The sequence below is a fragment of the Bombina bombina genome, chromosome 6 (assembly GCF_027579735.1).
Source record: "Bombina bombina isolate aBomBom1 chromosome 6, aBomBom1.pri, whole genome shotgun sequence".
Lineage (NCBI taxonomy): Eukaryota > Metazoa > Chordata > Amphibia > Anura > Bombinatoridae > Bombina > Bombina bombina.
In genome coordinates, this window is record NC_069504.1 from 1,109,909,132 (window position 1) to 1,109,933,128 (window position 23,997).

The following is a 23,997-nucleotide window of genomic DNA, read 5'->3' on the forward strand; positions in this document are numbered from 1 at the left end:
GCACAAACAGTGCATTCACTGAAACAAAAAACAGTTTCTGTGTAGGAACACTTCAAATAATTCATACCTAACCTAACTGTAACTAAACCTACACTGGAAAATCGTGCCACTGAAAAAAAAGTGGCAAGACAAATATGGCTGAATCCCTATACCTAACTATTGGCGATGTATCCCATCTAAAATGCAGGTTAATCCCATAGAATGCCTACGTCTACATCATGTCTTTGCTAAACCTGACTAATAAAGACAAAAAAACTTCCTATCATACCTATAGGAGCTATGTTGATACATTTATATACATTTACATTTAAATTACTTATTTTCTTGTGTAATGCATACTCATTTAAGTATTATATAGAGTTTAAACATATTTTTTGTGCGTTCTTTTTATTATTTTTAACATTAATCTATCATTTAAAATATGTAATTATGTTATAAAAGATAGTAGCTGAAAATGTATAGTTTTATATAACTAAATATGTTTAACTTTGCAGAGCTAAACAAATGCTATTATGTAAAAATGTACATTTTCAGTTTCTGACTTTGATAACATAATTAAATATTTTAAATGAGATATTTTAATGTTTAAAATAGTATAAAGAACACACAGAAAATGTTTATAAATTGTACAATATTTATAATAATATGCATTATACAGAAAATTGCATATCATTTAAACATTGAATATAAATGTAATTCTACTCTAAAATATTAACCCCTTACATACCCTCACATCCCAAGTCCAACACTGCTATACTATTAACCTCCTAATCTTCTTTGTCCAATTAGCCTATAGAAAAAGCTTTCATTATATATGCTGATTGGACTAAGACTTCAAAAATCAGCCAATAGGAATGCAAGGGCACCTTTATATAAGGAGGTACCTCACATTCAATCTTCAGTGTGGGGCGGTGACCGCATGAAGAGGACATTGGTGACAGAAGATCAGAACATCAGAAGAGAAGAAGAAAAGAAGATACATCAGATGGAAGATGGAAGACCTAGTGGAAGAGGACAGCCCGGAGCGCCGCCATGGATGAAGATGGATTAAGACCACCCCCATGGATGAAGAAGAGTACCGCCGGAGCTGATCACGTAGGAGCAAGATTCAAGTTGGGTGAGTAAAAACTTTGGGATTTAGCTTAGCGTTTTTTGGGGTGTTTTTTTAAAAGTTTGAAAAAAAATTCTTACCTTTTTTTATAGGATAGATTTTTTTAGAATAGGGATTTCTTATTTTTGAGTCACAAAAGAGCTGGGTGAGGGAGAGCAGAGGGATGAGAGAGGGATAGGAAGAGGGGAAAAGGAGAGCAGAGGGAGAGAGAGATGGTGAAGGAGAGCAAAGGTAGAGAGAGTGTGAGGGAGAGTAGAGGGAGAGAGAGGGTGAGGAAGAGCAGATGGATGGGAAAGGGAGAGGGGGAAGTAGAGCAGAGGGAGAGAGAGGTTAAGAGAGAGCAGAGGGAGAGAGAGGTTAAGAGAGAGCAGAGGGAGAGAGAGGTTAAGAGAGAGCAGAGGGATGAGAGAGGGTTAAGGAGAGGGGGATGGAGAGCAGAGGGAGAGAGAGATGGTGAAGGAGAGCAAAGGTAGAGAGATGGTGAAGGAGAGCAGAGGGAGAGAGATGGTGAGAGAGAGCAGAGGGAGACAGAGGGTGAGGAAGAGCAGATGGATGAGAAAGGGAGAGGGGGAAGGAGAGCAGAGGGAGAGAGAGGTTGAGGGAGAGCAGAGGGATGAGAGAGGGTTAAGGAGAGGGGGAAGGAGAGCAGAGGGAGAGAGAGATGGTGAAGGAGAGCAGAGGGAGAGAGAGGGTGAGGGAGAGCAGAGGGAGAGAGATGGTGAGGGAGAGAGAGATGGTGAAGGAGAGCAGAGGGAGAGAGAGGGTGAGGGAGAGAGAGATGGTGAAGGAGAGCAGAGGGAGAGAGAGGGTGAGGGAGAGAGAGATGGTGAAGGAGAGCAGAGGGTGAGGGAGAGCAGAGGGAGAGCAGAGGGAGAGAGAGATGGTGAAGGAGAGCAGAGGGAGAGAGAGGGTGAGGGAGAGCAGAGGGAGACAGAGGGTGAGGAAGAGCAGAGGGATGAGCAAGGGAAAGGGGGAAGGAGAGCAGAGGGAGAGATAGGTTGAGGGAGAGCAGGGGGATGAGAGAGGGTTAAGGAGAGGGGGATGGAGAGCAGAGGGAGAGAGAGATGGTGAAGGAGAGCAAAGGTAGAGAGAGTGTGAAGGAGAGCAGAGGGAGAGAGATGGTGAGAGAGAGCAGAGGGAGACAGAGGGTGAGGAAGAGCAGATGGATGAGAAAGGGAGAGGGGGAAGTATAGCAGAGGGAGAGAGAGGTTGAGGGAGAGCAGAGGGATGAGAGAGGGTTAAGGAGAGGGGGAAGGAGAACAGAGGGAGAGAGAGATGGTGAAGGAGAGCAGAGGGAGAGAGAGGGTGAGGGAGAGCAGAGGAAGAGAGAGATGGTGAAGGAGAGCAGAGGGTGAGAGAGGGCGAGGGAGAGCAGAAGGAGACAGAGGGTGAGGAAGAGCAGAGGGATGAGAAAGGGAAAGGGGGAAGGAGAGCAGAGGGAGAGAGAGGTTGAGGGAGAGAGAGGTTGAGGGAGAGAGAGGTTGAGGGAGAGCAGAAGGAGACAGAGGGTGAGGAAGAGCAGAGGGATGAGAAAGGGAAAGGGGGAAGGAGAGCAGAGGGAGAGAGAGGTTGAGGGAGAGAGAGGTTGAGGGAGAGAGAGGTTGAGGGAGAGCAGAGTGATGAGAGAGGGTTAGGGACAGGGGGAAGATGAGCAGAGGTAGATAGAGGGTGAGGCAGAGCAGAGGGGTGAGAGAGGGTTAGGGAGAGGGGGAAGGAGAGCAGAGGGTGAGGGTGCGGGAGAGAGAGGGTGAGAGAGCAGATGGAGAGGATGTGGGAGAGTAGAGGGAGCAAAAGGGTGAGGGAGAGCAGAGGGAGAGAAAGGGTGAGGGAGAGCAGAGGGAGAGCGGTATTGAGGGAAAGCAGAGAGAGAGGGTGAGGGGGGAGGAAGAGTAGAGGGAGAGAAAGGGTGATGAAGAGAGAGGGTGAGGGATAGTGGGGTTGACGGAGAGCAGAGGGAGAGAGAGGGTGAGGGAGAGCAGAGGGATTGAGGGAGAGTAGAGGGAGAGGGGGTAAGGAAGAGCATATAGAGGGGGGTACGGAAGAGCATATAGAGAGGGGGAGGGAGTATATAAACAGAAGAAGCAGGCAGAATAACTAAATGTATGTCCCATAAAATATAAGTGGCTCTGAAATGGAAGTTCAGAAAATGAGCTTTGGGTTTACAAGGCTGCATTATGTTTTCCAGATTTAGCTCTAATCCCAGGGTTTAATTGGGATGATATTGATGTATGAACAGTTCCTTGACAAAGCCAGATGCAATAAGAATATCTTATATAAGATAGGCATTCAGCGAGGTCTGTCGGACCTGATCCGCACTGTCGGATTAGGTCCGACAGACCTTTGTTAAATAGGCCTCATAATGTGCATATAAAAACAATGTAAGACATCCTGATAATCGGACATATGAGAAATGTGCATTAAAGCATTTCAGTTATGAATCAAAGCATATTTGCAATACATTACTATTAACAAAATATTTCTAGTAAAAGCTATGACTTTTTAGCAGCATACACACATATGCTGGCATTCACTGTGCATCAGCATTCACACATCATGCTTGCTCATTGAGTCAGTGGTGACACGATACCTGCCAGCTCTTCTCTGAGCATGCACAGTGTTAAGCACTGCATATGTTCATATCCCACTGAAACAGTAAACACTTTTAATAGAAGCATAGTTGCTAATACAAGTATATTGCTAAAATGCTTCTTTTCAAACTTGAAATGCATTCTTCATTTTTTTCTATTCCGTTTGTTTATTAACCCCTTCGCTACCGAGGAATTTCAAAGAGACACTTGCCCAAAGTACAGGAGACTTGCAATTTTGCTATCAGTCTGATTAAACAGAAATAGAGCTTTTGATTTTTTTTTTTATTTACTTATGAAAACTATATATATATATTTTTTTTATTTATTTTTTTTAAAGTAAACAACCAAGGTATTGATCTAGGTGCATTTTCGTATATTTGATGCCACTATTTGACTGCCAGATACGATTATATAAAAAAATAGTTACCTTTTTCGCAAACTTTGGGTTTCTCACTGAATTTATTTATACTCAACTACTGTAGTCATATAAAAAAGGGTTATAAAAGCTTCTTAGGGGTCCCCTTTGCTCAGAAATTGCAGACACACATGGCTTTGCCATTGCTTTTTTGGCAATTAGAATGCTGCTAATCGCAGCTGCGCACCTTATGTTAAGAAGGTCTGACAGTATGCACTTTAGGGCTTTTCTTTGCTCACACTGTAGTGATCACTCCTCGAACCTCCCATCACTCTGATCCCCCCAAATGGCTCTTTAACCCTCCCCCTCTTATCACTGGGGCCATCTTAGGTACCTGCGGCTGTCTGCCAGCACCTAGTTTATGCTTTTTTTTTAATATTTTTATTTATCCTTTAATAATTATTTTTTGTGCAGTGTAGTGGTGCCCCCTACCCCTCCTCCTCACGATCATAAATTATAGTGCCCCCCCTTCCAATTACCCTTTTTTCTGTAGTGTAGCTTCCCATCATCCCCTCTCCCTTAAAAGGTTTTTCTGTAGCGTAGGACCCCTCCAACTCTTGGTAGGCTCAGGAGCAGTCATGCTCTACTGGGAGCTACCTGCCGATTGGTGACTGAACATATAAGCCTCTTGTCAATGGCTCACTAAGGGCTAGATTATAAATTGAACGCAAAATATCGGGTTTGTGAAATCGATATTTGCGCTTAACTTAGTAATACCAAATCTGCACTGGTTTTACAAGTGAGGTGCAATGCGAACACGGCCTCGCATTCGCATTGCATGGAAGTGAGACACGGCATAAGAACTAGCACAGTGAAGGGGGAAAGTTTTTCAGGGATGGCAGCAAATTGAAAATATATATATATTTATGTGTGTATATACAGATATTAACACATACATATATATGTATATAAGCATATACATATATTTACTGGGAACACACAGTTCCCTTAGACCGCAATGTAAAGACATTTTTCAGTGTTGTTTTTTTCTAACACCCCCCACCCGCCAACTTTAGCCCCCAAAAACTGCCTTGTGCAGTTGTTTTTTATTTTTAAAAAATTATACTTTTTTAAATAAAAAATTAAAATATACTAGACGTGTGTTTCGTTTTGGCCGAATTTCATTTTCGGCTGGATTTTGGCTGATTTGGAGATTAGAATGAACACATTAAATACATATATGCCGAATCGCTACCATAACTAAAATCCCGAAAAATTCCAAAAATGAATAAATCAGTTTCCGAATTTTCAGATCCATTCATTATTCATATTCAAATATTTCATTGTTCTAAACTAAACCGCAGTTCCGACATCGCCGACACTAACTAAATCACTAAATAAAGCTATTAACCCCTAAGCTGCCATTCCCCAACACTAACTAAACCTATTAAGCCCTAAACCGCAGTTCCCTGACATCGCCGACACTAACTAAACCTATTAACACCTAAACCGTAGTTCCCCGACACTAACTAAATCTATAAACCCCTAAACCACCGTACACCCACATCGGCAACACTAACTAAACCTATTAACCCCTAAACCACCATCCCCCACATAGCAACAACCTTAATTAAACTATATTAACCCCTAAACCTAACACCCCCTAACTTTAACATAATTAAAATAGACCTATATTAAAGTTACAATCATTAAAGGGACATAATACTCATATGCTAAATCACTTGAAACTGATGCAGCATAACTGTAAAAAGCTGACAGGAAAATATCACCTGAGCATCTCTATGTAAAAAAGGAAGATATTTTACCTCACAATCTCCTCAGCTCAGCAGAGTAAGGTCTGTGTAAAAAGTTATATTCAGCTGCTGCCCAGCTGCAAGTAAAAAAAAAAAATAATTAAGAAATGAACAGCAGCCAATCAGCATCAACAGTGCTGAGGTCATGAACTTTTTTACTGTGATCTCATGAGATTTCATAGCAAACTTCCTTTAAACTGAATAGGGAAATAAGATGAGAATGCACGTAAGCTTGCCCCTTCCGCTGTCCCGGGACAGACATACTGATATGCTGCTTAGAAGTCCTTTACAATGGGATGTGGCTACTGAGGAACCTTTGAGGTAAAATATCTTTCTTTTTTACATAGAGATCTTCAGATGATATTTTCTAGTCAGCTTTTTACAGCTATGCTGCATCACTTTCAAGTGTTTAAACATCTGGGTATTATGGCCCTTTAACTAACTACCTATTTAAAAAAAAAAAACTTACCTGTGAAATAAAAATAAATCCTAAGCTAGCTACAATATTACTATTTACTAACTACCTAGTTAAAATAACTACAAACGTACCTGTGTAATAAAAATAAAACCTAAGCTTACACTAATAAAACCTAACCATTACTAAAAATAAAAAAACTAAGATTACTAAACAATTTAAACAACAATTACAAAAAATAATAAACACTAAAATTACAACAAAAAAACTACCATTACAAAAAATAACAAACAAAAGTATCCAAAATAATAAAAATTATTCATATTCTAATACCCCGTTTAAAAAAAAAAAAAAAAAAAAAAAATCCCAAAATAAAAAACCCTAATCTATAATAAACTACCAAGGGCCCTTAAAAGGGCCTTTTGTAGGGCATTGTCCTAAAGTTAACAGCTCTATTGCAAACAAATGAAAACAAACCCCCCTAACATTACAAACCCCCACCCCCCCAAACCCACAAAATAAAAAAAAACTAACTTAAAAAACTAATTTACCCATCGCCCTGAAAAGGACATTTGTATGGGCATTGACCTTAAAGGGACATTAAACCTAAAAAATGTATTTCATGATTCAGGTATAGAATACAATTTTAAACAACATTCCAATTTACTTCTATTATCTCATTTGCTTTATTCTTCAGATATCCTTTGTTGAAGAAATAGCAATGCACATGGGTGAGCCAATCATATGTGGCATCTATGTGCAGCCACCAATAGGAAGCCTATCTAGATATACTGAGCCTATCTAGATATACTTTTCAGCAAAGGGATATCAAGAGAATGAAGCAAATTAGATAATAGAAGTAAATTAGAAAGTTTTTTTTTTAAATTGCATGTTCTTTCTAAATCAAGAAAGAAAATATTTGGGTTTCATGTCCCTTTAAGAGGGCAATTAGCTATTTTTTGGCCCATTAAAATAAAAAAGTCCTAATCTAAAAAAAAAAAAAAACACCCCAAAAAAAATAAAATAAAAATAACACTAACCCCAAAATCAGTACTCACAGTTGCTGAAGTCCAGCGAAAGAACTTCATCCCAGCGGAGAAGCATCTTTATCCAGGCGGCGAAGCATCTTCATCCATCGCGGGATCGGCATCTTCTTCATCCCTGCGGAGGCGGAGCGGTTGATGCGCAGAGGCGGCGATCCATCGGTCCGACGTGGAGGTCCTCTTCATGTGATTTGCATTAAAATGAAATCAGCCAATAGGAATGAGAGCTTCTTAAATCCTATTTGACTGACCTATTTATAACTGTCTCTAATTGGCCACAGCAGAGGTCACCTAAATTACAACATGACAGCTCCCATTGTTTTATAGACACTAAAACGTTACACTTATTTTGTCCAAATTTAAACAACTAAAGAAACTTTAAAAAATACATCTACATGTTAGTCTCAGACTAATCTTTTCTTTGAATGCACCATTCTATCTACCATTTATTTAATGTTTAACATCCCTTTAACCCCTTAATGACCGAGGACGTGCAGGGTACGTCCTCAAAAAAAAGGCAGTTAACGCCTGAGGACGTACCCTGCACGTCCTCGGTGTGGAAAGCAGCTGGAAGCGATCCTGCTCGCTTCCAGCTGCTTTCCGGTTATTGCAGTGATGCCTCGATATGGAGGCATCCTGCAATAACCATACATGGCCATCCGATGCAGAGAGAGCCACTCTGTGGCCCTCTCTGCACCGGACATCGATGGCCGGTATCGTTGGTGGGTGGGAGCCGAATTGGGAGGCGGGTGGGCGGCCATCGGTGTTGCGCGTGACGTCACGGGGGGCGGGATCGGGATCGGGACCGTCGGGGGCGCGCACGGGCGCGCGCGCGTGCACGGGGGGTGGCGGGCGGGCGCGTGCACGGGGCGGGAGCGGGTGGGAACCGCTACACTACAGAAAAGTAAAAAAGTAAAAGTAAAAAAAAAATGAAATAAACTTTTACTTTTACCATCTAAGGGATCTGGAAGGGGTGGGGGGTTGGTCTTGGGGGGGGGGGGAAAGCTACACTACAGAAAAGGGACATATTTTATTTTAAAAAAAGCATTTTTTTTCTCTAAACTGGGTACTGGCAGACAGCTGCCAGTACCCAAGATGGCGCACATTAAGTCAGAGGGGGAGGGTTAGAGAGCTGTTTAGTGGGGGATCAGTGAGGTTGGGAGCTAAGGGGGATCCCTACACAGAAGCATATGTAAATATGATAACAAAAAATTCACAAAAAAGCCCAAATATACCTTTTATTTTAGTACTGGCAGAGTTTCTGCCAGTACTTAAGATGGCGGGGACATTTGTGGGGTAGGGGAGGGAAGAGAGATGTTTGGGAGGGATCAGGGGGTCTGATGTTTCAGGTGGGAGGCTGATCTTTACACTAAAGCTAAAATTAACCCTGCAAGCTCCCTACAAGCTACCTAATTAACCCCTTCACTGCTAGCCATAATACACGTGTGATGCGCAGCGCCATTTAGCAGCATTCTAATTACCAAAAAGCAACTCCAAAGTCATATATGTCTGCTATTTCTGAACAAAGGGGATCCCAGAGAAGCATTTACAACCATTTGTGCCATAATTGCACAAGCTGTTTGTAAATTATTTCAGTGAGAAACCTAAAATTGTGAAAAATTTTACGTTTTTTTTAATTTGATCGCATTTGGCGGTGAAATGGTGGCATGAAATATACCAAAATGGGCCTAGATCAATACTTGGGGTTGTCTACTACACTACACTAAAGCTAAAATTACCCCAAAAAGCTCCTTACATGCTCCCTAATTAACCCCTTCACTGCTGGGCATAATACACGTGTGGTGCGCAGTGGCATTTAGCGGCCTTCTAATTACCAAAAAGCAATGCCAAAGCCATATATGTCTGCTATTTCTGAACAAAGGGGATCCCAGAGAAGAATTTACAACCATTTGTGCAATAATTGCACAAGCAGTATGTAAATAATTTCAGTGAGAAACTGAAAGTTTGTGAAAAAATTTGTGAAAAAGTGAACAATTTTTTGTATTTGATCGCATTTGGCGGTGAAATGGTGGCATGAAATATACCAAAATGGGCCTAGATCAATAATTTGGGATGTCTTCTAAAAAAAAATATATACATGTCAATGGATATTCAGGGATTCCTGAAAGATATTAGTGTTCTAATGTAACTAGCGTTAATTTTGAAAAAAAATGGTTTGAAAATAGCAAAGTGCTATTTGTATTTATGGCCCTATAAGTTACAAAAAAAGCAAAGAACATGTAAACATTGGGTATTTCTAAACTCAGGACAAAATTTAGAAACAATTTAGCATGGGTGTTTTTTGGTGGTTGTAGATATGTAACAGATTTTGGGGTTCAAAGTTAGAAAAAGTGTGTTTTTTTTCCAATTTTCCTCATATTTTATCATTTTTTTTATAGTAAATGATAAGATATGATGAAAATAATGGTATTTTTAGAAAGTCCATTTAATGGCGAGAAAAACGGTATATAATATGTGTGGGTACAGTAAATGAGTAAGAGGAAAATTTCAGCTAAACACAAACACCGCAGAAATGTAAAAATAGCCTTGGTCCCAAACGGACAGAAAATGGAAAAGTGCTCTGGTCATTAAGGGGTTAAATTACAGTAAAATCTGGTAAAATGCATTGCAAAGTTGTTTTTTTATTTGCATTTAATTAAACATTTTGAGCCAGATTACAAGTGGAGCGGTACTTAACGTTCCCACTCGCGGGCTAACTCTGCTAGAAGTACGTTTTTTGCGCTCATATTACAAGTTGAAAGTAAAAAGTTTTTGCAAAAAGCCAAACTTAGACTATCGCAATCACGTTAACGTGTTCCCCCATAGAAATGAATGTGTGTACATATGTATGTATGTATGTATGTATGTATATATATATATATATATATATATATATATATATATATATATATATAGATATTGCCTGCTTTTTTTATTTTCTATCACCTGAGATCTCATATTATTTAGCCCTTATAACTTTTTTGTGCAATGTTTTTGAATATTTTTTATTAGATAGTGTCATTATGAGTGTAACTGTACTTTTAATTTTATGTGTTTTGTGACACTATTTAGTTTCACAAAACAGTTAACCAAAGCTCCAAGGACGCGCTATCCCAACGCACGTTAACTTCAGTTGCACTCAAGTGATTATGTTTACTTTCAACTTTTAATACGAGCCATACGTCCAACGTGTGCAAACGTTAGCGATGTACCCGATATCGCTTGTAGGTAACTGTTAGCGTGTTACTAGTAATCTGACCCTTTATGGGGAAATAAATGTTGGTTTAATTCGCCTTTAATTGATATTTCTGCCGTTCATCCATATATTTGGTATTTCAACAAAGCTGTCACTTTCAGCCATTCTATGCCTACAATACAGCACAATTAAACATGACACTTGTATTTTTGTTTAAAGGGAAGAATAAGCCATAGGGTGTCTTTTGAAACAATTACCTGAGTTTCTTACTTCCAATGTCAAAGATGCCAGCCCAGATTAAACGTCACCCCAGAGGAAAATACTATAAATATGACTTAATGTTCTGGCCTGATTACACGTCATTTGCAAATAAATAAAAAAAAATAAGTAAATCTCCCTCCACACACTCAGTATCCTCTCAAATCTAAAATGTAACTTTGTTTTCTGTTAACATGTAGAAAATGTACAAATAAATGCTAAAAAGTAAACAAAACATTTGAATATTTCCTGAGAATACAAAGCAAATACATTAATCATTTTATAAACAGTGCAGATGTATAGATCTAAAATAGATTTTGTTTTCTAAAATATTATTAGTGAAATGAATTGTAAAGTATAGCTCAGCTTTTGTAGATCAATACATATATTGTTCATGAAATTATATTGCTCAGAAGTAATAGGGCATAACTGTATATATACATCTAGAAATATGTTACATCAATAAAAAATATATATATATATATATATATATATATATATATATATATATATATATATATATATATATATATATATATATATATATATATATATATATATATATATATATATGAAATAAAGCAGGGTAAGTGTTTATTTTCATTCAGGGATGAAATAAGCTGCCTAAAATTATCTTAACTCAAATGAGCACAGTCTGCTTATGCCAATCAACGTGTAGCTTTCACAGAGAAGAATAGTTCAATTTTAAATTACTTAAATAGATCATAATGAGCAAAGACTTCTATAAATATCTTAAAAATTTGCAGAAAATGGAGCATTAAATGAGAGGTTGTTGATCCTTTGTGCGTTACATAAGAAGATAAGAGATTTATAAAGCAATTGTATGGGGTATTAATTTACACTGGCAAAGAAATACTGTTAACCACTTGGTTACCAGTAGCGTTTTGGTGCACAGTGCATTGCATCGTTTTTGTCAGTAAAGGAGTAAGGAGTTAGCATTTCAAATTCTCTTGTGTGCATTTAAAAATACTTCATTTCATACTAAATAGACAGTAGCTATCAGCAGAGACCCAAAATATCTAGCAGACAGCGATCCCAAAGCAATTACAGGGAAAATAATAAATGTATAGAAAGAGACTTGCACTACACCCACGCTGAAGATTCAGGTCTTTACAATGTGGTTTTCTGTCTTCCTTATTCAAACATTTATTATTGTTAAAAAAAAAAAATCAAAACAAAATATGAAATTGTATCATGATTAAGGAAACTTTATCTTGTTAATTTTGTAAAATTTACAATTCCAATCCATAAAAAAATCCAGGTATCTCAAGTATTTCTTCTATAAGATACGACGAGTCCACGGATTCATCCTTTACTTGTGGGATATTATCCTCCTGCTAACAGAAAGTGGCAAAGAGCACCCCAGCAGAGCTGTCTATATAGCTCCTCCCTTGACTCCACCCCCCCAGCCATTCTCTTTGCCTACTCTAATAGGAAGGGTAAAGTGAAAGAGGTGATAAAATGTTAGTTTTTATTTTCTTCAAGCAAGAGTTTTTTATTTTAAATGGTACCGGTGTGTACTATTTTCTCCCAGGCAGCAGATGGATGAAGACTTCTGCCTGGAGACTGATGATCTTAGCAGTTGTTACTAGGATCCAGAGTAGTTCCCACAGAATGGCTGAGGAGTACTTAAGAAACTTCAGTGTGAGGAACATTTTCATGCTATAAGCATTGAGGTATGTTCAGTCATTTTTTTCTGGAGAGACTGTTATTTCAGAATTGTCTGACAGTATCCCCATGAGGGAAAGGGTAAGCAGTAATCCTAATGTATAGAGAGGGGTATTACTGGACCTGCATATTGGGCTATAAAAAAATGGTTGACACTGATGTTATGATGTTTGTGGACAAACGTTTTCATGATTGGGAGTTTCAGATAACGTTTTGTATGGCAGACGTTTTTTACTTTATTGAAGTATAGAGGGTACACATGGCTTCACTTTATGGGTATAGAAACCCACATGGCTAGGTTTTAGACCGCTCTGGTGCGGTTATTTTAGGCTGTGAGACATCGAGTGAGATGGGCGGGGCCTATTTTCGCGCCTCAGTTGCGCAGTTGTTTTTCCCAGACAAGCAGCAAGCTCCAACTCCGGTGGGCCTTTCAGAGACAGTTTGGGCCTAATCGAAGGTTTAATCCGTTTTTACAGACCCCTGAGGGCAGGTAGGCACCACAGCAGGGCTGTGGCGAGGTGCAGGGGGTGTTTTTGATTGAACGCCCGCCCAAGCAATGCCAAGTACTTCTAGTGCGTCTAATTCTTTCACCCTGCAAGATATGGCCGCAGTTATGTCTACTACCCTCACAGAGGTATTGTCTAAACTGCCTGGTTTGCAGGGTAAGCACAGTAGGTCCGGTATTAGAGTAAATGCTGAGACCTCTGATGCTTTATTGGCCATCTCCGATGTACCCTCACAGTGTTCTGATTTGGGGGTGAGGGAATTGCTCAAAGAACAGTGTGGAAGACAGCACCAAAAAATATGTAGCTTGTGGGGCACGGAACCCAGGATCTGCCTTGTCCTGCAAGCACTCCAAGCAATAGAATAATGATTTGTTCCAGCCACCAATAGTTTAAAAGACCTTTATTTCTTCATCAATTAGGGTCTTAGACAAACATACAACGTTTCAGACCTACTATAGGTCCTTAGTCATGTATACTGAACATACACTGATTCATCATTTAAATACTTTACACCTGGTCAGTTGTTCACCTGTTATCATGTGACCATTCATTATTACATCACTGCCATCTTGTGGCCAGCTAGCATATATATTCCTATTACAGATAAACATTCTAAATAGTCACATTGAGAAGGTTTAAATATCAAACAATGTTAAAAGATAAAACCATATGTACAAAATTAAAATAGAAGAAATATTGCACACAATATGCAGATACTATTTACTTTATAAATGCTAATTTAAACTCTTTTGTTCTAGAGTTGATTTTATAAATTTCGAAAAATTACTACTGGATATTATATAGATTACTATCAATTTGAACACCATAGGCCTACCTTGAAAAGAGTTTTTTCATTTCTCTTTAGTTTTTTTATATATACAGGTAATTTTCAGACATTTCCATCTAATTTACTCAGCCCATTAGAAAGGGTTATTGTAGGAAAAATATTTTAAAATAAAACATGCAGGTATCATAATACTTAGCCCATTAGAAAGGGAAGATTTACCCATCTCCAGAGATGTTCCGGAAAGACAAATATTTAGTAGAACAGACTCCAATCGAAGTCTTTATTCATACCTTTAGGTATTAAGCTTTCCAATTTGTATATCCAGAACATCTCTCTTGTTTTTAATATGTGTTCTCTATTACCTCCCCTCCTTGGTCTGTCAATCTGTTCAATTATTTGGAATCTGAGCTGGCTGATATTATGACCCATAGAGAGGAAGTGAGAGGAAACAGGAGCCTCTTTGTTCTTGCATCTAATATTAGACTTATGTTCTGTTATCCTCTCCCTTACCTCTCTACAGGTCTCGCCCAAATAGATCAAACCACATGGACACTTGATCAAATAAATACAATAACATGACCTGCAAGTAAGATATTTATTAATTTTATATTTCCTACCATTTATGGGGTGAAAAAAATGTTCACCTTTGATCATTGAACTGCAATTGCTGCAGTTCAAACAAGGATAACATCCATCTTTCTTAGGGCCTATAGTCTTCTGCATGTTCAATCTATTACTACCTATATCAGAATGTACAAGGGTATCTTTGATACTTCTATTTCTTCTATATGCTGTCATTAGATTTTCTTTAACCTCATTCACTTGGGGGTTACAGTCCCTTAGGATGTGCCAGTGCTTTCTTAGAATATTATTAATTTTCTGACTGAATTCATTGAACTGTGTTACAAACACTAGACGGTTTGTTTCTTTACTTTTATACTTCTTGGGTAATTTTTCATTATTTACTACATCTAGTTGTTCCTTGATTAGTGATATTGGATACCCTCTATTAATGATTTTTTCAGCCATCTCCTCCAACCTTTGCTTACATCTATTCTCCTCAGACACTATGCGTTTAACCCTTAAGAATTGGCTTTTAGGAATAGCCCTAAAGATACTGTCAGCATGGTAACTTCCATATTTCAATATATTGTTTTTATCTGTATCTTTTGTATGGATATCTGTTTTTAGGAAACCATCCTTAAAGTATACATAGGTATCCAGAAACTCAATTCCAATTTCACTCATATTTAAAGTGAATTTTAATCCATTAACAGAATTATTGAGATCTTCAACAAAGGACAATAGGCTACCAACGTCGCCCCCCCACACGCCAAACACATCATCAATGTACCTCCACCAGGAGGCACCATAGAGCTGGAACAAGCCGTGAGGATATACAAAGTATTCCTCAAAGCTATTCATGAAAATGTTGGCGTATGAGGGGGCAACGTTGGAGCCCATTGCTGTACCCTGTTTCTGCAAATAATATGTATCCATGAATAGAAAATAATTCTGATAAAGAATAATAGACAAAAGTTCTATTAAAAAACAAATCTCTGCCTCAGTATAACTTTTACTAGATCTAAGCATATGTTCCACTGATGAAATCCCTGTTGTGTGTTTAATAGAGGTGAATGAGTTTAAAGAAAATCTAATGACAGCATATAGAAGAAATAGAAGTATCAAAGATACCCTTGTACATTCTGATATAGGTAGTAATAGATTGAACATGCAGAAGACTATAGGCCCTAAGAAAGATGGATGTTATCCTTGTTTGAACTGCAGCAATTGCAGTTCAATGATCAAAGGTGAACATTTTTTTCACCCCATAAATGGTAGGAAATATAAAATTAATAAATATCTTACTTGCAGGTCATGTTATTGTATTTATTTGATCAAGTGTCCATGTGGTTTGATCTATTTGGGCGAGACCTGTAGAGAGGTAAGGGAGAGGATAACAGAACATAAGTCTAATATTAGATGCAAGAACAAAGAGGCTCCTGTTTCCTCTCACTTCCTCTCTATGGGTCATAATATCAGCCAGCTCAGATTCCAAATAATTGAACAGATTGACAGACCAAGGAGGGGAGGTAATAGAGAACACATATTAAAAACAAGAGAGATGTTCTGGATATACAAATTGGAAAGCTTAATACCTAAAGGTATGAATAAAGACTTCGATTGGAGTCTGTTCTACTAAATATTTGTCTTTCCGGAACATCTCTGGAGATGGGTAAATCTTCCCTTTCTAATGGGCTAAGTATTATGATACCTGCATGTTTTATTTTAAAATATTTTTCCTACAATAACCCTTTCTAATGGGCTGAGTAAATTAGATGGAAATGTCTGAAAATTACCTGTATATATAAAAAAAACTAAAGAGAAATGAAAAAACTCTTTTCAAGGTAGGCCTATGGTGTTCAAATTGATAGTAATCTATATAATCTCTAGTAGTAATTTTTCGAAATTTATAAAATCAACTCTAGAACAAAAGAGTTTAAATTAGCATTTATAAAGTAAATAGTATCTGCATATTGTGTGCAATATTTCTTCTATTTTAATTTTGTACATATGGTTTTATCTTTTAACATTGTTTGATATTTAAACCTTCTCAATGTGACTATTTAGAATGTTTATCTGTAATAGGAATATATATGCTAGCTGGCCACAAGATGGCAGTGATGTAATAATGAATGGTCACATGATAACAGGTGAACAACTGACCAGGTGTAAAGTATTTAAATGATGAATCAGTGTATGTTCAGTATACATGACTAAGGACCTATAGTAGGTCTGAAACGTTGTATGTTTGTCTAAGACCCTAATTGATGAAGAAATAAAGGTCTTTTAAACTATTGGTGGCTGGAACAAATCATTATTCTATTGCTTGGTGAGGGAATTGCTGTCAGAGGGAACATCTTTCCTGAATCAGAAAGCTCTGCCTCAGAAAGACTCAGATGTGACGGCCTTTAAGTTTAAGCTTGAACACCTCCGCTTGTTACTCAGGGAGGTTTTAGCGACTCTGGATGATTGTGACCCTATTGCCATCCCACCAGAGAAATTGTGTAAAATGGATAAATACCTAGAGGTCCCTACTTACACTAATGTTTTTCCAGTCCCTAGAAGAATTTCGGACATTGTTACTAAGGAATGGGATAGACCAGGCATTCCCTTCTCTCCCCCTCCTACTTTTAAGAAAATGTTCCCTATATCTGATACCATTCGGGATTTGTGGCAGACGATCCCTATGGTGGAGGGAGCTATTTCTACCCTGGCTAAGCGTGCAACTATACCTATTGAGTACAGTTGTGCTTTCAAAGATCCTATGGATAAAAAAATAAGAGGGTCTTCTAAAGAAATTGTGTATTCATAAGGGTTTTCTTCTACAACCTCTAGCGTGCATTGTTCCTGTAACTACTGCAGCCACTTTTTGGTTTGAGGCTCTAGAGGAGTCTCTTAAGGTTGAGACCCCATTAGATGATATTTTGGATAGAATTAAGGCTCTCAAGCTAGCTAATTCTTTTATTACAGATGTCGCTTTTCAAATGGCTAAATTAGCGGCAAAAAATGCAGGCTTTGCCATTTTAGCGCGTAGAGCGTTATGGCTTAAGTCCTGGTCTGCTGATTTGTCATCAAAATCTAAGCTGTTAGCTATTCCTTTCAAAGGTAAGACCCTATTCGGGCCTGAACTGAAGGAGATCATTTCCGACATTACTGGAGGTAAAGGCCATGCCCTTCCTCAGGACAAGACGATTAAAATGAGGGCCAAACAAAACAATTTTCGTTCCTTTCGAAACTTTAAAGGTAGACCCTCTACTTCCTCCCCTGCCACAAAGCAAGAGGGGAATTTTGCTCAATCCAAGTCAGTCTGGAGACTTAACCAGACCTGGAATAAAGGTAAACAGGCCAAGAAGCCCGCTGCTGCTACCAAGACAGCATGAAGGGGCAGCCCCCAATCCGGGACCGGATCTAGTAGGGGGCAGACTTTCTCTCTTCACTCAGGCAAGAGATGTTCAGGATTCCTGGGCATTAGAAATCATGACCCAGGGGTATCGACTAGAATTCAAAGATTCTCTCCCAAGAGGGAGATTTCATCTTTCACGTTTGTCTGTAAACCAGACAAAAAGAGGCATTCTTACGCTGTGTAGAAGACCTATATACCATGGGAGAGATCTGCCCAGTTCCAAAAATAGAACAGGGGCAGGGGTTTTACTCAAATCTGTTCATAGTTCCCAAAAATGAGGGAACTTTCAGACCGATTTTAGATCTCAAGATTCTAAACAAATGTCTCAGAGTCCCACCCTTCAAAATGGAGACTATTCGAACAATTTTACCAATGATCCAGGAGGGTCAATATATGACCACCGTGGATTTGAAGGATGCGTATCTTCACATTCCTATCCACAAAGATCATCACCAGTTCCTCAGGTTCGCCTTCCTGGACAAACATTACCAGTTTGTGGCCCTTCCTTTCGGGTTGGCCACAGCTCCCAGAATTTTCACAAAGGTGCTAGGGTCCCTTCTGGCTGAGCTAAGGCCCCGGGGCATAGCAGTGGCGCCCTATCTGGACGATATCTTGATTCAGGCGTCAACTTTCCATTTAGCCAAATCTCACATGGACATCGTGTTGGCATTTCTAAGATCTCACGGGTGGAAGGTGAACATTAAAAAAGAGTTCACTTGTTCCTCTAACAAGAGTTCCATTCCTAGGTAGACATGAAGATTTTTCTGACGGAGGTCAGAAAATCAAAAATCTTAACCACTTGCCAAGTACTTCATTCCATTCCTCGGCCGACAGTGGCTCAGTGTATGGAGGTAATTGGACTAATGGTAGCGGCAATGGACATAGTTCCGTTTGCTCGTTTACATCTCAGACCACGGCAACTGTGCATGCTCAGACAGTGGAATGGGGATTATGTGGATTTATCTCCGTGGATAAATCTGGATCTAGAGACCAGAGACTGTTCTTTTGTGGTTGTCACAGGATCATCTGTCCCAGGGAATGTGCTTCCGAAGGCCAGCATGGGTCATAGTGACGACGGACGCCAGCCTTTTGGGTTGGGGTGCAGTCTGGAATTCCCTGAAGGCTCAGGGTGTGTGGACTCAGCAGGAGGCCCTACTTCCAATAAATATTCTAGAACTGAGAGCGATATTCAACCCGCTTCAGGCGTGGCCTCAGCTGGCTTCGGCCAGATTTATAAGGTTCCAGTTGGACAATATCATGACTGTAGCATATATCAATCATCAAGGGGGATCAAAGAGTTCTCTAGCGATGATAGAGGTTTCCAAAATAATTCGATGGGCAGAGACTCACTCTTGCCATCTATAAGCAATCTATATCCCAGGAGTGGAGAACTGGGAAGCGGATTTTCTAAGTTGCCAGACTTTTCATCCGGGGGAGTGGGAACTCCATCCGGAGGTGTTTGCACAATTGATTCATCAATGGGGCACACCAGAATTGGATCTGATGGCATCTCGTCAGAATGCCAAACTTCCTTGTTATAGGTCCAGGTCAAGGGATCCTCAAGCAGTACTGATAGATGCTCTAGCAGTACCGTGGTCGTTCAACCTGGCTTATGTGTTTCCTCCTTTTCCTCTCCTGCCATGTCTGATTGCCAGAATCAAACAGGAGAAGGCTTTGGTAATCTTGATAGCACCTGTGTGGCCACGCAGGACTTTGTATGCAGATCTGGTGGAAATGTCATCTCTGCCACCGTGGAAACTGCCTCTGAGACAGGACCTTCTCATTCAGGGTCCGTTCCAACATCCAAATCTAGTTTCTCTGCGGCTGACTGCCTGGAGATTGAAAGCTTGATTTTATCTAATCAGGGTTTCTCTGAGTCGATCATTGACACCTTGATTCAGGCTAGAAAGCCTGTAACTAGGAAAATTTACCATAAGATATGGCGTAAATATCTTTATTTGTGCAAATCCAAAGGCTTCTCATGGAATAAGATGAGGATTCCTAGGATTTTGTCCTTTCTCCAAGAAGGATTGGAGAAGGGGTTATCAGCTAGTTCCTTAAAGGGACAGATTTCTGCTTTGTCAATCTTACTACACAAGCGTCTGGCAGATGTTCCAGACGTTCAGTCGTTTTGTCAGGCTTTAGTTAGAATCAAGCCTGTGTTTAAACCTGTTGCTCCGCCATGGAGTTTGAATTTAGTTCTAAATGTTCTTCAAGGGGTTCCGTTTGAACCCATGCATTCCTTAGATATTAAACTTCTATCTTGGAAATTTCTATTTTTAGTTGCTATCTCTTCTGCTCGAAGAGTTTCTGCGCTATCTGCGTTACAATGCGACTCGCCTTATCTTATCTTCCATTCTGATAAGGTGGTTTTGCGTACCAAACCTGAATTTCTTCCTAAGGTTGTTTCAAATAAGAATATTAATCAGGAAATTGTTGTTCCTTCTCTGTGTCCTAATCCTTCTTCTAAGAAGGAGCGTCTGTTACATAACTTGGACGTGGTTCGTGCCTTGAAGTTTTACTTGCAAGCGACCAAAGATTTCCGTCAAACATCTTCTCTGTTTGTTGTCTATTCTGCAAAGCGTAGGGGTCAAAAAGCTATGGCTACCTCTCTTTCTTTTTAGCTAAAAAGCATCATCCGTTTGGCATATGAGACTGCTGGACAGCAGCCTCCTGACAGAATTGCAGCTCATTCTACTAGAGCGGTGGCTTCCACATGGGCTTTTAAAAACGATGCTTCTGTTGAACAGATTTGTAAGGCTGCGAATTGGTCTTCCCTTCATACCTTTTACAAATTTGATACTTTTGCTTCTTCTGAGGCTATTTTTGGGAGAAAGGTTCTTCAAGCAGTGGTACCTTCTGTTTAGGTATCTGTCTTGTCCCTCCCGTTCATCCGTGTCCTGTAGCTTTGGTATTGTATCCCACAAGTAAAGGATGAATCCGTGGACTCGTCGTAAATTCTACTAAAACTGTGCATTGTAACGTATTGAATGGTATTCTGAATAAAGGTGCATGAGAGGGGACATGATTACTTTATATATAAATATATTAATTTGTGTTTAAAAGTGGAAACTCCAAGGAAATTGTTTGTTAAAAAAGATCACAATTTAATCCTCGAGGAAAGGAGATTTAATCTTGAGCAATGTAAATGTTAATCAATGTAAAAGAAATCAAATTGTGGAACTCATTGCCTAAGAAGGTAGTGAATGCCAATACCTTAGATACATTCATTTCTGGCTAGAAACAGAATTCAGGGATATGATTGTTTATGTTAAACGGTCACCTTTTTAATCAGGTAGGACTTGTATAGATTGAACTTTAAGGACTTCTGTCTTCTTTCAACCTCATCTACTATGTTACTATGTTACAATGTTAATCTATAGGTTACTGGTCAGAATGGTAAGTGGAGTCACACAATGGCCCTGCAAAAGACCCCACTCTGGATCCCACCATGTATATTTTTCACAACGGAGCAGTCATTGTACCCCTTGGCTGCCAGTAACATTCAGATCAATATTTACCTTTCATTGCTAATAATCAGGTAGATTATGAGTTATGCGCGCTATAGGGTTTTTAACGAACGTAACAAAAGTTGCGTTATTTCACCCTCCATAGCGCAGCCATTACAAGTTTTGAAACAGCCGGCTTGTGCCTGCAATATGGTTGCATTGAGCACCATACCGTAAAAAATACAAGTGCTGTTTTGACGTGCTCGCGCAGGCTTTCCCCATAGAGAGCAAGTTAGAAAAATATCTAACACCCGCAATTGCGTAATGAAAAGCTGCATAACGCAGCCCCATTGATGTCTATAGGGGAAAAAAGTAACGTTTAAATCTAACACCCTAACATAAACCCTAAATCTAAACACCCCTAATATGCTGACCCCAACATCGCCGACACCTACATAAATGTTATTAAACCCTAATCTGCCGCTCTCGATATCGCTGCCACCTAAATAAATCTATTAACCCCTAATATGCCGCTCCCAATATTGCTGCCACTATACTAAAGTTATTAACCCCTATTCCCTCACACCCCAACATTGCCCACACTATAATAAATCTATTAACCCCTATTCCGCCGCCCCCGACATCGCCGCCACTAAATAAAGCTATTAACCCCTAAACCTCTGGCCTCCCATATCACTACCACTAAATAAACCTATTAACCCCTAAACCGCCAGCCCCCACATAGCAACAACCTAAATTAACCTATTAACCCCTAAACCTAACCCTAACGTAACCCTAAACCTAACCCTAAACCTAACACCCCCTAACTTTAACATAATTTAAATAGAGCTAAATTAAAGTTACAATTATTAACTAAATAATACCTATTTAAAATAAAATACAAACTTACCTGTGAAATAAAACCTAAGCTAGCTACAATATAACTAATAGTTATATTGTAGCTAGCTTAGGTTTTATTTAACAGGTAAGTTTGTATTTATTTTAACTAGGTAGACTAGTTAGTAAATAGTTATGAACTATTTACTAACTACCTAGTTAAAATAAATACAAACCTACCAGTGGAAAAAAAACCTAAGCTGCCTTACACTAAAACCTAACATTACAAAAAATAAAAAACACTAAATTTACAAAAAGTAAAAAAAACTACCATTACAAAAAATAACAAATGAAATTATCCAAAATAATAAAAATGATTCCTATTCTAATTCCCTTTTAAAAAAATAAAAAAAACATCCCAAAATAAAAACCCTAATCAATAATAAACTACCAAGGGCCCTTACAAGGGCTTTTTTGTGGGCCCTTAAAATTACCTTTTGTAGGGCATTGTCCTAAATAAATAAGCTCTTTTCCTATAAAAGAAAAACAAACACCCCTAACAGTATACAAACCCCCACCCCCCAAACACACAAAATAAAAATAATGTAAAACCTAATCTACTCATTGCCCTGAAAAAAGGCATTTGTATGGGCATTGCCCTTAAAAGGGCATTCAGCTCTTTTTCCTGCCCTTAAAAGGGCATTCAGCTCTTTTACGAAATGCCCAACCCCTAATCTAAAAATTAAAACCCACCCCAAAACGAAAAAAAAAAAACATTACACAAAATAACAAACAAATTATCCAAAATAATAACAAATATTCCTATTCTAAAACCTATTAAAAAAAAGCACCCAGAGGCGGAGCGAGCGATCGACCAAGATGGCCGCAACACACTAAAGCTCTCATAACAGACCGGGTATTTAGAACGAATACACAATACCATCCAACTAATTGGATCAATAAAGGTCACAGGTGAATGTACTATATCGCCCGGATCACATTGATACCACGGAAGGCGGATCTTGGTGACAGCGAACGGAGTTTAGCGATCACGGTGTTATTAGAGGCCTGCAGATTGTGGCACACTTAAAAGGTGACCCGAAGCTTCGGTCTTATCGCATGTCTTACCTCACTAGCCATCAAGAGTGACGCACCTCTCAGACCATCCGCCATTATTGGTAAGCAGCACAAGGAAACAATCATTGTTATTGTTATACGTTCATAACAACCTTATATACTAGCTACAGAAGCATAAATATATTTATGACCAGACATATATGCAGGTTAAAGACAACAACATGGCCAGAATAATGTGATGGGACATCTCCGCTTGTTTTATAACGCTCTTACTTTACATCTTGCAACGGAATTGAGGATTTAATATGCAGGGAAAGCTCATTCACAACATTATATGCTAAGCACAAACATTACACCGCTGGCCTCTAAAGATCTTTTTTGTGAAGGACTGTGGCGCAGCATCACCCAATGATTATCTGCTAGCTTTTGGGACGGGTGATATGCTTTACTAATAGGGGCCAGCTAATAGCGGTGTACTACAAATTGGAATCCTTTAACTATTTCCTGTACAAGGATGAATGTGGATAAATATTATGTACAGGCTATTTAAATGTAGACAATCAGTGTATTACAGGGCTGACATGACTATGCGAAGTATAGATGCCTGAAGTACAGACATGAAATAAAGCAGCAATCTATAATTGTTCCGGATATATGAACAGCATTTTAGACAGTGCTTAGCTCACAAAGCTAATGTTTTGCAACGGTTTTCATTGAAAATAAGCTCCTTAAATGACTCTTTGAGGTTATCTGCCCATAACTGGACATATTCGCACTGCTTTCAATATAAAAGGAGGATAACCCTATCTTATTTGGCTATTGGGTCTTCTATACACATTTAATATCCTTTGGGATACTGTATCTAACCCTACTCCCCTCCCCTTTCCCATTGGACCTGGTGCCAG

At 39.0% G+C, this 23,997-nt stretch overlaps 1 protein-coding gene across 1 annotated transcript in view; it reads right to left on the reverse strand.

Annotated features, from left to right (window-relative positions):
- Window positions 1-23,997, reverse strand: part of PARVG (parvin gamma) — a 215,340-nt gene that overhangs the window by 61,659 nt on the left and 129,684 nt on the right. The gene's annotated exons all lie outside the window — the stretch shown is intronic.